The 16,206-nt window shown below is 38.9% G+C and overlaps 1 long non-coding RNA gene across 1 annotated transcript; it reads left to right on the top strand.

Annotated features, from left to right (window-relative positions):
- Positions 1-11,122: 11,122 nt before the first annotated feature.
- On the top strand, positions 11,123-14,286 carry LOC116287604 (uncharacterized). The gene is made up of 3 exons (XR_004196089.2): positions 11,123-11,430; positions 11,860-11,969; positions 14,095-14,286. It is a non-coding gene; the product is annotated as an uncharacterized LOC116287604 (long non-coding RNA).
- The last annotated feature ends 1,920 nt before the right edge of the window (positions 14,287-16,206 follow it).

Below are 16,206 nucleotides of genomic sequence, written 5' to 3'. Positions count from 1 at the left end.
ATTTTATTTTTTTGGATAGAATTTTGTTGTTTAGGTATTTCCTTTCAACCTCTAATACTTGTTTAGATTATTGCATCTCTTTGGTGCTAATTTTCGAAGCTTAATTAGATATAGATCCTTGGAGTAGGACCCTAACTAAACGAGGGAACATGTTTCCAAAAAATTGTTTCCAAAGTAGCAAAACTGCCAGGAAACATCGGGAAACTTTGTTTACATGCGTCTTTGAAGCATACAATATTTCTGCCGCACAGCAAATTTTGCAAAATTTATTGCACGCAGCAATGTTTCGCATGTGGCTAAACTGGGAAACATTGGGAAAACATGCGAAGGATAAATATTTTTCTGGAAACATGATTCCTGGTTTAAGCCAAGACCCATACAACCATCCTCAACACTCAACTCTGACTTTTTACCTGCGTATATGTATAGTTGTCTAAACAGTCTCGAGGGATACAGAAAAAAAAGGACAAGAAAAAGGTCAAGTTGCATTTGTGGCGTGACACTGTGAATGAGAAGACGTCACATCCCCCTTCATCTTATATCTTTTTTGTTGTTGCTGTTGTTGTTGTTGTTGTTCTGTCCCTTTTCACTGGTAAGGATCCGGGGGTCTGCTAACTCAACCGCTGCGTGTTGTAACATAGTTTGGCTAAAGCACAGGTGATGACGTTGATAGTTGTAGATGTTGCGCAATGTTATAGATCATATTAATTACTAATTAATTATTAATTTTCTTCTTTCTGAGAATTGACTTCTGTTATTACCAAAGTTAAAAACCAAAGTACATAGATTTTCCATCTATCAAGATACACCGAAACAATACAAATAGAATAAATGAACAAACATGTAGCTAGTCTTATACACAATTGCAAATTTTAATTAAAAGGCCTTGGAAAAAAGCCTAATGACAATGTCGTGGTCTTTCATGTTCTATTCTACTTTTTCTTTTCTTTCTTAAATGTTCCTTATGAGTGATATTGAGGGTGAGACCTTTGTTGTGAAATATTTTGAAAATATTAAAAGACATATATATTTATTACACTATATGTATTTATCAAAATTAATGATGACCACTTTCAGGTAATGTTTTTTCTTCTATATAACATCATTGCAACACTTCCGTCTGTCTAACACCCTCAAGATGCAGAATAGGTAAAATCTCAATAGGTCGGAAATTAATTTTTCCGAATTTAATTCCAAGGGCTTTCGCACGGAATAACCTCGTTCCAAGCACTATAACTTATCTATATTTCTATATCTTCATGTAAAATCTCAATAGTCGAACAATCTAGCACCCACTTGCGACATGATGTTACAAAAATGGCTGAAATAGTTTCATATTGAAATCATTTTGCTTGATTTTCTCAAGTCCCGAGGATTTTACATGTTTTTTCATGTTCTTTCAATTATTGTTTGCTTGCTTGCTTGCTTGCTTGCTTGCTTGCTTGCTTGCTTGCTTGCTTGCTTGCTTGCTTGCTTGCTTGCTTGCTTGCTTGCTTGCTTGCTTGCTTGCTTGCTTGCTTGCTTGCTTGCTTGCTTGCTGGTATTTGTATTTGATTTTGATTTTGCATTGAGAACGATGGGCTTAATATTCGCGTATTTAATCACTTGTTTTGAACTAAGTTGTTCATTCAGTCGTGGTAGATAAATTGTAAATTGACTATTTTCCTTAGTTTGGGACGTTTAAGAAGGTCAGATATATTAAAATAGATGCTTTTTGACAAGTTTTTAAGTTATTTCAAGACAATAAAAGAAAAGAAATACAGTTTTTAAAACTATAATTAAGAAAAATTAGTTTACATTATCAATAAGTAATTTGCATAAACTTCAAAACAGTTCATATACCACGTCATACGCATCATAACGTATTTTTTGGAGACGATTTTACTTCAAAGTAGTTTAAAATGGAAAATAAGATCATATTTAGTGTGTTAACACGGAATATAGTAAAATGGTCGTGGGTCGTGGGTACGAAGTCGTGGGTCGTGGGTACAAAGTCGTGGGTCGTGGGTACGAAGTCGTGGGTTCCAATTTTTTTCCAAATTTATCATTTATAAATTTAAATTTATCACTATACTTCCAAAACGAAATCGTGTGGCTTTGTTCCTATAAATTCGGTGTAATTGTGGGTTGTGCAAGGTAGTCTGTGTCTGATTTGCGTGACAGTGTTATAAAAATACACCAAAATTGGTGGCCTGGAAAACCTTTTAGCACTTTCTTACATTTCATTTATATTGGCCTTGCTGTTCAAACATAAATTTGGCGTTGATGGACAGCAAATTCGCGTTTTCGGCATTGCGTTTCTCCTCGTTCTATGTTTTTTGTCGTTGCGAGAAAGCTTGTTTCACTATTTCTTAGTAGTTTTCTGTGTTAGTATGGAAATCCTGAGTAAACGACTCGAAAGTGCGGGGTTTACCGTTACCTACGACTCCAAGGTTGATAGGGACTGCTTTTATGCAGCGGCAGCGTATCAGTTGGGCTTAAATACCAAGAAGGTCAAAGAAGTTATATTTAGTAACTTAGAGAAGAACCGATTTGATGTAAGTATAATCAAAACGATGTTTTATTCTTGATTTTGCGGGTCCATACCTAAATTATAAGGAAAGTAGAAATTCGAACAGAGTCAGCTCTTTGAAAATCATGTCCACCAACTACATGGAATGAATAATCGCCGGTTTAGGAGATTCCAACACGTGTCTCCATCTTCATCTTCATCACCAGTCTCAAACCTTTTATTCAGTTTTATTGGAACCAAATTTTAATTTCATGTCTTAATGTATACGAGAGATCTAGTATCTTTTCGTATTGGGTGCGACTGGAAAGAGCCTAGCTATGCCATAGATTGAAATATTTTACTCTGCTTTGCTTACGCTGTGTGGACACTACAAAAACTTTTTTGAATTTCGAATCATTCTCAACACACTTCTAATTCGATCGCTTTTCACATAGTCTATTTTTGCTTCTAATTGTTGGTGTAAAGTTTATGGAAATATCTGATAAGATGCTCCTTTCGTTTTCTATTATCAAGCCAAAACTCAAAATATTTGCTTTTAACAACTACCAATGACAAACAAGAAATATGTGACCCAAGAGGTCAAGATTTGCGTGACTAGCTAATTTTGAGGACAGCAAAGTTTGGGGATTTTATAGACGTTACCGGTTAATCCTGGTTCAGAGCTTGGTTTGCCTTTTCAAAAAAAGGAAAAACCCTGAGTTATAACGCGGGGAGCTTGCGCAGTTTTGAGAACCACCTTACTGAGAACCACTTTGATAGTAGAGTCGATATTTAAACCCATAAAAAAACCTATAAACTAATAATAGAGACAAAAAGCTATAAGCTTTACGTTAATACTTCGAGTCGAGTTCGCGAATTTACAGGAAGAAAGCTACACAATCTCGTTTTAGAAGAATAGTGAAGAAATGATAAATTTGGAAATTTGGAAAAAAAATGGAACCCACGACTTTGTACCCACGACCCACGACTTCGTACCCACGACCCACGACTTTGTACCCACGACCCACGACCCACGACCATTAGGCAAACTCAGCTATAAACGGTATCGCTCCATCCTATATAAGTGATATTCTCAAAATACACCAACCTACTCGTAAGCTAAGGAGTGCCACACAAGGAGTAATTTTAAAACAACCTCCATATCGTACTAAGTCATATGGTGCGCGTAGCTTTGCCGTAGCAGCGCCCAGACTATGGAACCGTTTACCACCAGATATAAAAACATCGCAGTCTTTGGAAATATTCAAGAAAAAACTAAAAACATTTTTGTCCAATTTGTAACTTTAATCTATTTTTTTCACTTGACATTTCGTCGTGGTATTTGTAAAGCGCATTGAGAGTCTATAATGCGCTATATAAGAACATATTTATTATTATTATTATTATTAGTTATAGTTTATTTCAGTACTTAATTTGCATATTTCATGAGACATTGCGGTAAAAACACGAAGAAGTCCGAGGTTACTGTGACGAAGATACATAAAAAACGCAAAATGTTTTTATGAATCCACTTTTGTCAACCTTCGATTAGTGGATTGAAGTAAAAAGCTTAAGTGAAACGTTCCGGAATTGGGAGAAAAAAGCATTTTAGTGAGGGGTGGTTTGTCTTGATTTCAAAAAGCCGTCAAATGGGTATGAATACTTATTTTTCTCCTTTTTTCCCTTTTGCTTAACATTCAAAATTTTGCTTATTTTTGACACTAGAATGAATGTTAAAGTCAAGAAAAATGATAGTTTCTTCAGCGTTTAATATTTTGCGAACGTGACGACTTAAATAGGGCAATTTTCAATTTATTATAAATGCAAATTTAGCGATAACGGTGGTCCAGGATTTATGCGCTGTAGAAAATTCATTTTGATGAATTTCGAGAAAATAAAGTCATTTTCATTACTTACTAGTAATTACCTTTCTATGGTAAAAGTTTGGGGGTGAAATATTTTCTGACCCGAAATACAGTGGGCCGCTTTTACAGAGACTGCCTCTTAAGTCGGACTTACAACGATACGTTCTACAAAACCTAAAGCGTAGGGAAATTCTCGACTTTGTCAAAATAGATTTTCCGATGAAGATGCATCAGATTCTGATTCCTCTAATGAGGAAATGTCTTTGGACAACGGAATTGACCCGATGGCGCAGGAGCTTTCTAAAAGCATACCTAGGGAGAGAGCTCTAAACTTACTCTACAGTATGGCAGCTTCTAAGGGTATTTTGTATTGGAATCCGCATGGAGAAATGACTTATCATGAACAAAAAATACCAGTCACTAGCATGAAAGAAGTTATTGCATATGCTGTGTGTTGAGTTTTCACGAGGACTTTTAGACAAGATGGCGGAACCACGTTTATTCTTATTACTATTGACGCGTGATAACACAGGTATCCCAATACTCTGCAACTCCTCCCCCCTTAGCTACATAACCATGGTTTTCCTAGTGAAAAAAATACATGAAAAACTCAACAATGTTCGGTATTAAGCGTTCGTATGCTCATCGTCCAGAACAGTCAAAGTCCTTGAACCTAGCTGGGGTCCTAATAACCCGACCAGAGCGAGTAGTCTTTAGACCTTCAGCTGCTTGACTCTGCTGCGGCCTAGGAGCATCAACGGGTTGACTGACATCCATGGTAGGATCAGCGGTTGATGGCGCTCCATCACCCTCAGCTGGGTAGTCAGTGCTGACCTTGACATCATGACCACTCAAGTTCACGGCGTCTGTGCTAGCCGGGGGCTCTTGCCTAGGTGACAACTGAGACTGATCACGACACAGCTGTTCAAAATGTCGCCTCCACACTTTCTCCTGTGTATGGACTTTGTATAACACCGGCCCCACCTGCTCCAGAACAGTACCATGAACCCACTTGGGACCATCTTGATAGTTCCGAATCCAGACTCGGTCACCCTCGCGGAAAACCGAGAAAGGCCTAGTTTCATCTTGTAGGTTCTTTCCGTCTACAGTGCTCTTGACACTCGGTTTAAGGAGATCTAACCTGGTCCTTGGATTCCTCTGGAACAGCAACTGCGCTGGACTTATACCGGTTGTAGCATGTGGTGCAGTGCGATACGCCAGCAAGAACCGATCGATCTTGTGTTGAAGCGTTCTATTCAACTTATCTGCTTTCACTGCATGCTTAAAACTCTGGACTAGTCTCTCAGCCAGACCGTTGGTTGCTGGGTGGTAGGGCGCTCCTGTAACGTGACGGATTCCGTTCCCTTCTGTGAACTTCCTAAACTCTGCAGAAGTGAACTGCGGCCCGTTGTTGGACACTATTTGTTCTGGGAGACCCAGTCTAGCAAAAATTGAGCACAGAGCCTCCACAGTCCCTTCAGCAGTAGTGTTTTTCATGACCACTATTTCCGGCCATTTCGTATGGGCATCCACGCAGACTAGGAGCATTCTCCCCTGGAAAGGTCCCGCGAAGTCTATGTGGACTCGCTGCCAAGGTTGCGTGGGGAACTCCCAACGATGTTGGGGTGCAGATGATGGGCTTCTTGCCAGTTCTTGACAGTCCTCGCACTGTCTCCCAACACGCTCGATGTCTTTATCGATGTTTGGCCACCACACGTGACCGCGGGCGAGGCCTTTCATTTTAACCACCCCGATATGTCCCTCGTGAAGGGTTTGCAGAACCCTGTCTTGCAACTTCTTCGGAACAATAACTCTGGTTCCCCACATCAGGATCTCTCCGTGCAGTAAGGTTATTTCATCCTTGCGATAATCATAATGGGCGATTTCCGGAGTAATCGTATCTTCCTCCCATCCTTTCTGCACTGATTCGAGGACACGGGCCAGAACTGGATCTCTGCGAGTGTGTCTCTTCAGATCCTTCTCTTTCACTGGGAGATCTTCCACCACAGTCATGAAATAAACTTCGGTTTCAGCATGTTTGTCCTTAGGGCTTTCCGCCAGCGGTAGGCGAGAAAGTCCGTCACAGTTCGCGTGCTATTTGGTGTTTCGGTGTTGGATGGTGTACGTGAAGGCTCCCAGGAAAAGGCACCAGCGTTGCAGCCTTGCGGCAGCGGTAACTGGTACTGCCTTCGTATTATAATATATTACGTCCATAATATATTTCAGCGGCTTGTGGTCTGTTATTAGCTCGAAGCTCCTCCCTTCGAGGTATGTCTGGAACCTTTTCACTCCCCACACGATGGAATCTGCGAATACTTTTTTTCAGTGTTTGACAATGAACGAGAAGCGAACGCGATCGGCCTCTCGTTTCCATTCGGCATACGATGAGATAGGACAGCTCCGAGACCATACGATGAGATGTCGCTGGCCATAACTAGCGGGAGGTCGGGATCGTAGTGGGTTAGTACTTTGTCCTCCAGCAGCATCTTTTTAACAGACTCAAAGCAATCCGCTTCCTTCTTCGACCAGGTCCACTTAACATTCTTCTTAAGCAAATGATGAAGTGGCGCTAGGACCGTAGCGAGATCTGGTATGAACTTTGCATAGTACTGGACCATGCCTAGGAACGAGCGCAGCTGTGCTACGTCCTGGGGTGCTGGCATCTCTACGATGGCTTTAGTCTTTTTTGGCGATTGGCGTAGACCTTCCGCAGAAATCACGTGACCCAGATACTCTTGGAGGAACTTGCATTTCCCTTTGTTGGCCTTTAGCCCATACTCCTCCAGCCTCTGCAACATCTTGTCCAGCACATCCAGGTGTTCTCTTTCAGACTTACCGGTCACTACGATATCATATAGGTAACACTGTACTCCTGGACGGCACTGTAATACCTGATCCATCGCTCTCTGCCAGATGGCAGGTGCCGAGGCCACACCGTACGGTAAGCGTTGGTATTGGAACAGCCCTCGGTGAGTATTGACGGTAAGGTAATGCTTGGACTGTTCATCAACCTCCATTTGGAGGTAGGCCTGGCGCAAATCAAGAGTGCTGAACTGTTTACCCCCACTAAGACTGGCGTAGATGTCTTCTATGCGTGGAAGGGGGTATTCGTCGATTTCTAGTTGCGGGTTAATTGTTACTTTAAAATCCCCGCATACCCTGACACTGCCGTCTTTCTTTACTGGAGTCACGATGGGCGCCGCCCATTCGCTATAATTCACCCCCACAATCACTCCCTCAGCCTCTAGCTCATCCAGGGCTTGTTCCACCTCCGGCTTGCGTGCTAGCGCTACGGGTCGAGGTTTCCAAAACTTGGGCCGTGCTTTTTATTTTAGCTCGATATGCGCTTTGAAATTCTTCATTTTCCCAATACCCTCAGAGAAAACCACTTTGTGCTTATCGAGCACGTCGTCTAGGGTGCCTACCGTTCCCAGTTTTAACAGAGGCCAATTCAAGCGAATGCACTTTAGCCAGTCCCGGCCAAACAAGGTAGGTCCTCCCTTTTCGACAACATACAAAGGGAGAACATGTATCTGTTCCTGATACTGTACTTTTACTTTGGAGACCCCAACGGGTTTTACTACCTCCCCTGTATAAGTGCGTAACTGGAGGGTGGTACTCTTGGTGGACACGCCCTTTGTGGAAGGTTTCTTTACTTATCACCGACAAGGCTGACCCAGTATCAAGCTCCATTGATAACTCTTGACCTTCCACAAGTACCGTGACAATAATGGGTGATCTATCCCCTTTTGTAGATACGTGTTTCATGTCTCCAAAATCACTATCCGTCTCTTCTCCCTTCCCATCATCCTGCATGGTGTTCACAGGGGTCTTGCCTTTCTCTTCACCCCTCCTTTTCCTACAGACCTTTTTGATGTGCCCCACCTTCTTACATTAGTGACACTTTTCGTTAAGGAAAGGGCAACTTTTGGGGGCATGCTTCCCATCACAGCGATAGCAGTTCGCTTCGCTGGGCGCGGATGTCGGGTTGGGTTATTTGCTTGCTTGGGCTTTGGGCTGGGTTTTCCTTCCAGGTTTCTTTGCATGTAATTTATTTACTTGCTCTCTGGGGTCAACAGACCCGTTTGCATCGCCCTTCAATGCACTGACGTCTTTATTCGCTTGTTCGATCGCCAAGCATTTTCGCACTGCAACATCAAACGTGAGGTCTGAGAGCTTGACCTTGAGCAGCTCGCTTATCATCTTTGCGTCGCGAATTCTCGAGACCAATCTATCGCGAAGACGTTCGGCCCGCATCGCTTCATTAAACTTGCACTCGGTAGCTAAATGTTCAGAACTGCGACATATTCATTGACTGACTCACCCAGTTTCCTGGCTCGATTGTCGAATTCATACCTGGCTACCAAGGCAGACTTTTGTGGTTTTAGCTGACCCGCAAGCCGCTCGACGATAACATCGTACGTAACTGAATCGCTTCTTAGTGTTTCTGGAGCCACTAAATCCTTTATAAGCTGGTATGTTTCCGTCGGAATATTTGTTAGGAGGTTAGCTTTCTTCCTATTTGCGTCCTTAATACCATTGGCCACGAAGTAAAAGTCTAGCTGTTCAGCATACGACTCCCAGTCGCTTCCAACAACATACTTCTGGACTTTCCCAACGGCTTGTATTGGACTCGCTTCATCCGGCATTTTCTCCCTTTTTTTCCTTACACACAACTTATATCCTGGAAGCTTTCAGCCAATTTTCCACTCCAGGGACTCTCTAGGATTGTTTTCCTGAGTTTAAGCGTGGAAAACATCCCGTACTCGTCGCCAATTTGTTGAGTTTTCACGAGGACTTTTAGACAAGATGGCGGAACCACGTTTATTCTTATTACTATTGACACGTGATAACACAGGTATCCCAATACTCTACACTATGTTACCTTACAACCCAGACATTAGAACACCCAGAGGTTTGAAAACTTTTACTAAAGGTCTGGTAGAGCTTGGTATAAACAAGCATCTAATTGGTAACCAGAAAATAATGGTCGATCTTGTTGCTACGCAACCCGAAGATGAAGACGACGATGAAAGTGAGAATGAGAGTGAGGTCGAAAGTGGGTCAATAGATGATCAATCCGATGACCATGAAATGGATGAAGAACAAGAGGAAGAGCAAAGCAGTGATGATGAAGAGAATGGACAGAAGGAAGAGCAAAGCATGGATGAAGAATCGAATTATGATGAAGACGAACAAAGAGAGTGTTTCGTTTGTCAAGAACCAGGACAGTTTCTCAAGATATCTATAATGCGGTGCCCAACTTGCTATTGGCATGAAGGACATATTATGAGTCATCTAAAACAAGCGGTTCGTTGTGACGTTTGTGCAAACGTGTTTCCTCTGAATTTGAGAAACACAAAGAGAAGGTTTTATTGCTGTAATAACTGCAATTCGATTCACCAGATGTCGTTAAAATCAGGCAGGTTGAAACTTGTAGTGCACGACAAGGAAGCCGAGAAATGGAAGGGGAGGAAAACTACGGAGCAGAGCTCGACTACGTTCCTTCCTTGACTCATTGGGAGGCTTACTAAGCTGTATCTAAGTTTGAAATTTATAAAATGAACAGTTAATCATTTTTCTCTTTTCCCGGCTGTCGTGACTGAATGCAAATAAAGAAGTTTGAGTCACTTTGGTTGTTTGACTTTATATATATATTATTTATTTATTTACTCAAATTCATAGTTCACATTTCTAAAAGACTGCAGCAAGTAAGATCCAGTCAAAATTCACTGAGCTTAACACACTTTTTTCACCTGAGTCTTGTTAACATGATATTTTTTACGAGGTTCGCGCCGAGACCTTAATTATTCAAATGTCGCACATTGTTGGTAATCCCTGCTATTGCTTATTTACAAAGTAAACAAAGGTTCGCATAATCCCTAGTCGAGACTGGAGTCGTAAACTTCCCTGAATCGCAAGACCAATAAAAGTGGTTGGAAATTTTAAGAAAACACAGATTAGAATCAAGTCAAAACAGATCAGTCTAGGAATAAACTTCGCTTGGAGTTCTTGCATGAATTTTGCTGTTGAAAAATAAACATCTAGAAATTTGCATATTGTATATTGACAGAGTGCAAATTTTTGGTTCCTAACGACTCGTCATTAAATCATTAAAAAAATGAAAGCCTTCAACGTGATCATGACTGTGAACTGCTTAACAAGCGTATACATAAACAGCTTGTTTCCATTTTATCTGCTGTTATCAATCTGAGACGCTATCACCTACTGTTTACTTATCCACCGACCAAAGGTAATATTCCACAAGAAACAATGACTACTTTACTCAAATCCTGTTCAATTTCAAGCTCAGATCGGATGAAACATTTGATCGAAGATGAATCTAACATGTAACTGACAAAGAATCTCCAAAACCGTTTACGGATACACGACATTATTGGAAGCTACCGTGACAAAGAATAACACAAAGAAGCCTTTGGATCCAAACTTTGATGTGTACAAGATGTGTACCATGTTAACAAATGATGATGGTGATGATTGATGATGATTGGTGATGTCATGCACAATAGTAGAAACCCTAGCCAATCTCTGGGATGAAGAAGCAGTAGAGCGGGATATTGGGGTTGAGCACCGGGAAGGGGACTGGGATCGAACACTCCAACAATAGCTGGACGCCTTAGCCAATGAGCGCCCGCGTGGAATGACCGGGAGGCAGATGGGGCTGAGCACCGGCGGTCCGAGTGGGGACTCGGATGGCGCAGAACTTTCATTTCCATACTACTTTCTTAACGGCCTCTGGCGCGACTGCAAAGAGTAAAAAGGTAAAAACAGCTATAATTCTCAACTGTGCTGGTCCTCAAGTGCTTGAAGTATACTATAATCTCACTTGGAATGAAGAAGAGGATGCAGACAAGCCCAATGAAATACTAAAAGCCTTGAAAAAGTACTGTAACCCAAGAGATAACGAAGTAATCGAGTCCCATAGATTCTGGAATATCCCCTACCAGGATCCATTCGACAACTTCTACACAGAGCTCCAAACAAGAGCAGCCTCCTGCAACTTTAAAGAGAGATACAGGATGATGAGAGACAAAATAGTGTTCACAATGACAGGTAAACTATAAGAATTACTTTTGAGAGAGGATGACCTAATGCTAGAGAAAGCTTTTAAAGGGACTCTGAGGTGCCATACACATCATAGCTTAAAATGTACATCAAACCTTGTTGATTTTGAAAATCGAAATGAAAATTCCATGAAATGCGTTTTTGGGGGTGATATCGTCCGTCAAAGTTGCGAAATGACTTAAGCTAAGTCTTAAGACTTACTTTTTATTGTTGAACTAGAGGTTAATTAAGGGAGTGGATACAACATTAGGAAGCAGCCAACTACGTTGTACTAGACAGTGTTAAATCCTTTACACTATTTGGTACCACAATAATTAGCTGGTGTTCCCTTTGCCCCTCATCACGTGTGACTTTAAAATTGGACAAAAATTCATTGACTATTATAATTATTTTTTTAGCTGTTTTATTTTTTTTTAGATAGAGAGGTGGTGGCGTGAGCTTCATTATCGTTTAGAAAGATTTTTTTAAAGGCAAATGTTAATGTTGCTTGAGCAAGGACATTATGACCCAGAAGACCAAATTGATAGGTAAGTCAACATTTTTTTTTTATTTTTTTAATTTTTAAGTACAATAACAAATGTTGATTTGTCTAAAACAAACAATCAACAGAAAGGATTAACAGTCATCTTTACCACTTTTGGCTGCCGCTCATAGCACCAGCCATTTACTACTGTGGGTCATATGTGAACTTAGTTCGTTTAGTTTGTTGTTCTCTTAAATATGCCATGAATGTTTTTTTCTCTGTTTTTTCTTTTTTTTTTTTTTTTTTTTTTTTTTTTTTCCTTGTATCTTGAGTCATTTATGCAAAATATTTAATGTAGTGGTAGTCTTGGAGTGCCAGCAGATGAAGGATTACTATATGTATAATGCTGATCTGAAAATATTAAATATATTTAGGCACTGCCTAAAAGCGGAGCTCCCGATACGCAAGTCACAGGGAGCCCAATTTGAATGAATGTGGAAGATAAAATTAAAATCGGAAAAAAATATTTTTTATTCAATATTAAGTTAATGTCTCCCATGATAAAAAAACATGCACTGAAAACGAATCAAAATACACTACATCGCTTTCTTTGCGCGAGAATCCTCTCCCGATCCCACTTATACGAATTTTGTACACAACTCACCACCAACCCCATCAGGGGCTAGTTTTTTTCTTGGAAGATTCTTCGACAAAGTTTTCCATGGCCGACATTTTTTAAGCTTTGAATTCCTGGTTAATTTTAATTGTAAAACGAAAGATAACTACAAATAATCCAATACAATATCACGTTTAGTGAAATTTACCTCGGATGTCTTTCATTGAAATCGAAATTTTGGAGATTTCCGAACTTTTATGGACAAATCAAGACTATGAAACAGACTTGAAAACTGGTAAAAAAAAGGTGAGCAAAATACATAAGCTTACTTTTAGTTCTTATACACTAATAACGATGTTTGGTTAATTATCCACATCAAGGTTTTATATTTTTACAAAAACCGTATTTTCATTCATAAAAGTCTTAACTATTTTTCGAGAAGCTTGAAAACATAAGCTTACTAGATTTTTAAAAATTCAATATTATCATTAACAACAAAAGTTTTTGAAAAACTAATAAGTTTACATTCATTTATACTTGGCAAGAACAACTGAAGCAAATTAGAAAATAACGCAAAATGCAATGCAAATACAAAATAATATTTTCTTTGTCAGTAAATTGGCATTTGGAAATGCTTTTTAATATTTTCTTAGCTTTTGAAAGTGAAAGACAAGGTACCGCTCTTTATACAATAACATATCTCACAACAACACAAATTCAAGCTCATTTTTATAATCATGTACTAGGTCAAAAAGCTCAATAAACAGTTGAATATTTGGTGTAATTTTAAAATTCAATCAATATTTAGATAAATTATCTGTAGAAAGATATAAAATTATTGAATGAAATTCAAAATGAAAGTACTCTTACCATAATAACCATAATAACACTTTTTTCGCACGTTTGTCATTCTAGTTCGTTGCTCGTTTGCTGGCAATTTTAGGAATGTTATTTAGCTTTAAACTTTGTCAAAAATCTCTTGGATTTGTTTAATTGTGGAATTCAAAAAGTGCTTTTTCAAATGATTATTTTGTATCATGTATGAACTACGAATACTATTACCATAAGAACAAAACACGTATTTTTTTTTTTGCTCGTTCCTCATGCTAGTTTGTTGCTCGTTTCCCGGTAATGTTATCTAACTATGTTAGCTATGTTATCTAACCTAAAAAAAAATAAAAATAAATAGGAAATGTCCTAACCTCTATCTTCACACTGTGGCGAATTCTATTTTTCCATGATTTTCTTCAATAATTTTTTTGTTTCGTTTTTACAATATTTACAAAAAAATGATAGTTAAAAAGCTCGTTAAAAAAGTCGCCATTTTCCAAGTGACGTGTGATTTGAAAGCTCGACCAATCAGAAACGCGATGTACACCTGGCGGGCGAAACTTTTAGCGTTACGCACAGGGTTCCCATACGATGACCACGAAAACTGAGATGTATAGTTTACCATATTCTATACCTATGGTGCTTCGCTCGCGCGGGCTCCGCTATGATGATGATCATTATTATCTAGCGAAATGGGAAAAAAACAACTAAAACTAAAAATTCTTCATGTCCTGATTCACAGGAATCTCCTAGCATTCATCTTTATCCCTCTAATTCATAAAGAGATGAGCATCTTTAAGACAACATGGAACTCCCACAGGGTTAGATGTCAAAAAGATGCTCAAATGCCAAAAGGAGTACCAAGCCATCTCTACCACTTCCCAGAGAACTATGATGCTGAACAATGTGGCAAGTTTATCTAATTGATGTTAAAATCTCCCAAGCTCATCAATAGACTAGAGTGATCAACAATAATACAATGAATTGATTTTTAATGAATTTTATTGCACTTTCAGTATGTTTTGCAATTAAAGCTGCAATTGGCTAAATGCCTTGGTAAGATTTCTAAAATATATATATATATTCATAAGTATCCTTTATTCGGTTTGAAGAATATCATGACCCCTTTCCCCTAATTTTCCTCCAAAGACACTAATATAATTACTGAAAAGCTCCTAGCTATATTTTTCCAAAAAAATTGGTATTGGTAGAGTTTGTATGTTTTATTTTTAACATATGGTTTGCAAATCCCACAGCTGCTCTTGTTAACTTTGTATAACAGCTTTGCAGTTCAAGGAGTTCTTAGTAATTAGAGAGTTTTAGATTTACGTTCACGGCAAACGTGAAACGTCAGTTGACCAGTAAAAAATTCTTTTAAATTACTGAAAAAGAATCGCAAAAAAGTCCAAGTAGTAGAAAAACAAAAGAGTATTTGCGCTTGGTGAGAAGGTTTGCAAAAGGTAAAGTAAAATACAGGAAAACTATGGAAACGTGGTCACGTTTGCCGTTTGCGGGGAGAAAAAAAGTCAATCTAAAACTCTCTATTATAACAATTTTACATCCTAGGCTTTCAAATAACCAAGAAGGTACTTGATGATGTTGCAGAACTCTCTCAAGTCATGGAGATTAGCAACGACTTTATATCCCAAGCTGTAAGAGAAGAATGTGAAAGAGTGGTCCCCAAATTAGAGGATGTTAAGCCACAAAATGCATCATTCACATATATTTTTCGTAAAACACGCTTTAAAAAGCCCTCTACTACATCTTGATTTTGGTAAAATAAAGAATGTGCATTATGTACTGCTTAATAAACGGGAAGGAGTGTTTTATCAGGCATAAAACACGAGGCGCAGCCGAGTGGTTTTAGATCCGATAAAACACTATCTGCGAGTTTATTCAACGGCTTAAAAAACACATGATGTATGTTTTCATATTGTACTGAATCAAGTTTGATAGAGAAAATCCAATTCAAAAACTCTTGAATAATTAATGAGCATTGGAACCAATTGGAGCCGACCATACACGTCACGTGCATGGACCTTTAAACCCCATAAAGTCCTCTTCATTAGTATTCTTTATATAAAGAATACTAATGAGGATGAGACTTTATATAAAGTCTCATCCTTATTAGTACTCATTATATGAAGAATACTAATATGGACAACCTTATCAGAATGAAGGTGCATCCAAGTTTAGATGAAGACTTCGAGCCTCATCAATGTCAGTCTCACGTACGATCATAGACGACCTATGAATTATCTTCGTCTAGTGCCCCTGTCTTGAGTTCGGCATGTTGTCTTCAACTTGTGGGAGTCTTTTTTGCACTTACTGCGCATGGCAGTGACGTACAAACCTCACTGTGCATGACATTGCTGTACAAACGACTATCAAAGTACAAAAGTTAACGTTCGCGAGGTAAATGGTCGCTCTACTTCAGCCAAAGGTTTGTAAAATAAAACTTAAATTTTTTGAAGTAGTTTAATAACTCGCAGATCGTGTTTTATCCTGCTCGTTTATTAAGCAATACGTTAAAGTTTATACAAATGATGATGAATCTATATCAGATGTAGAACCTCCGTAATGATCGTGATTTCTATTGTGTTTTCTTCATGAATTATTAATGAGTTTTCTAAGTATATTTACTTCAGTCATCTAAATAAAGGACCACTTTTGGCGATGTATTTTGATTAAGTGTAAAAAAGAAGTTTCTCTAGGTGTAAATGAAAAATGACCAATCTAAATGTATATATCTACCATACATAACAAATAATAGATTAAATGCAATAACTTTAAACTAACTTTTGGCTCTTGGCATGATCTCAAGTTGACCTGATGTCGTTGCTCAAATCCATGA

Source organism: Actinia tenebrosa, unplaced genomic scaffold, assembly GCF_029948245.1.
Source record: "Actinia tenebrosa isolate PJP-AT-01 unplaced genomic scaffold, QUT_ActTen_1.0 PGA_scaffold10__47_contigs__length_13832649, whole genome shotgun sequence".
NCBI classification, from domain to species: domain Eukaryota; kingdom Metazoa; phylum Cnidaria; class Anthozoa; order Actiniaria; family Actiniidae; genus Actinia; species Actinia tenebrosa.
This window is presented reverse-complemented; position numbering and strand designations above follow the sequence as displayed.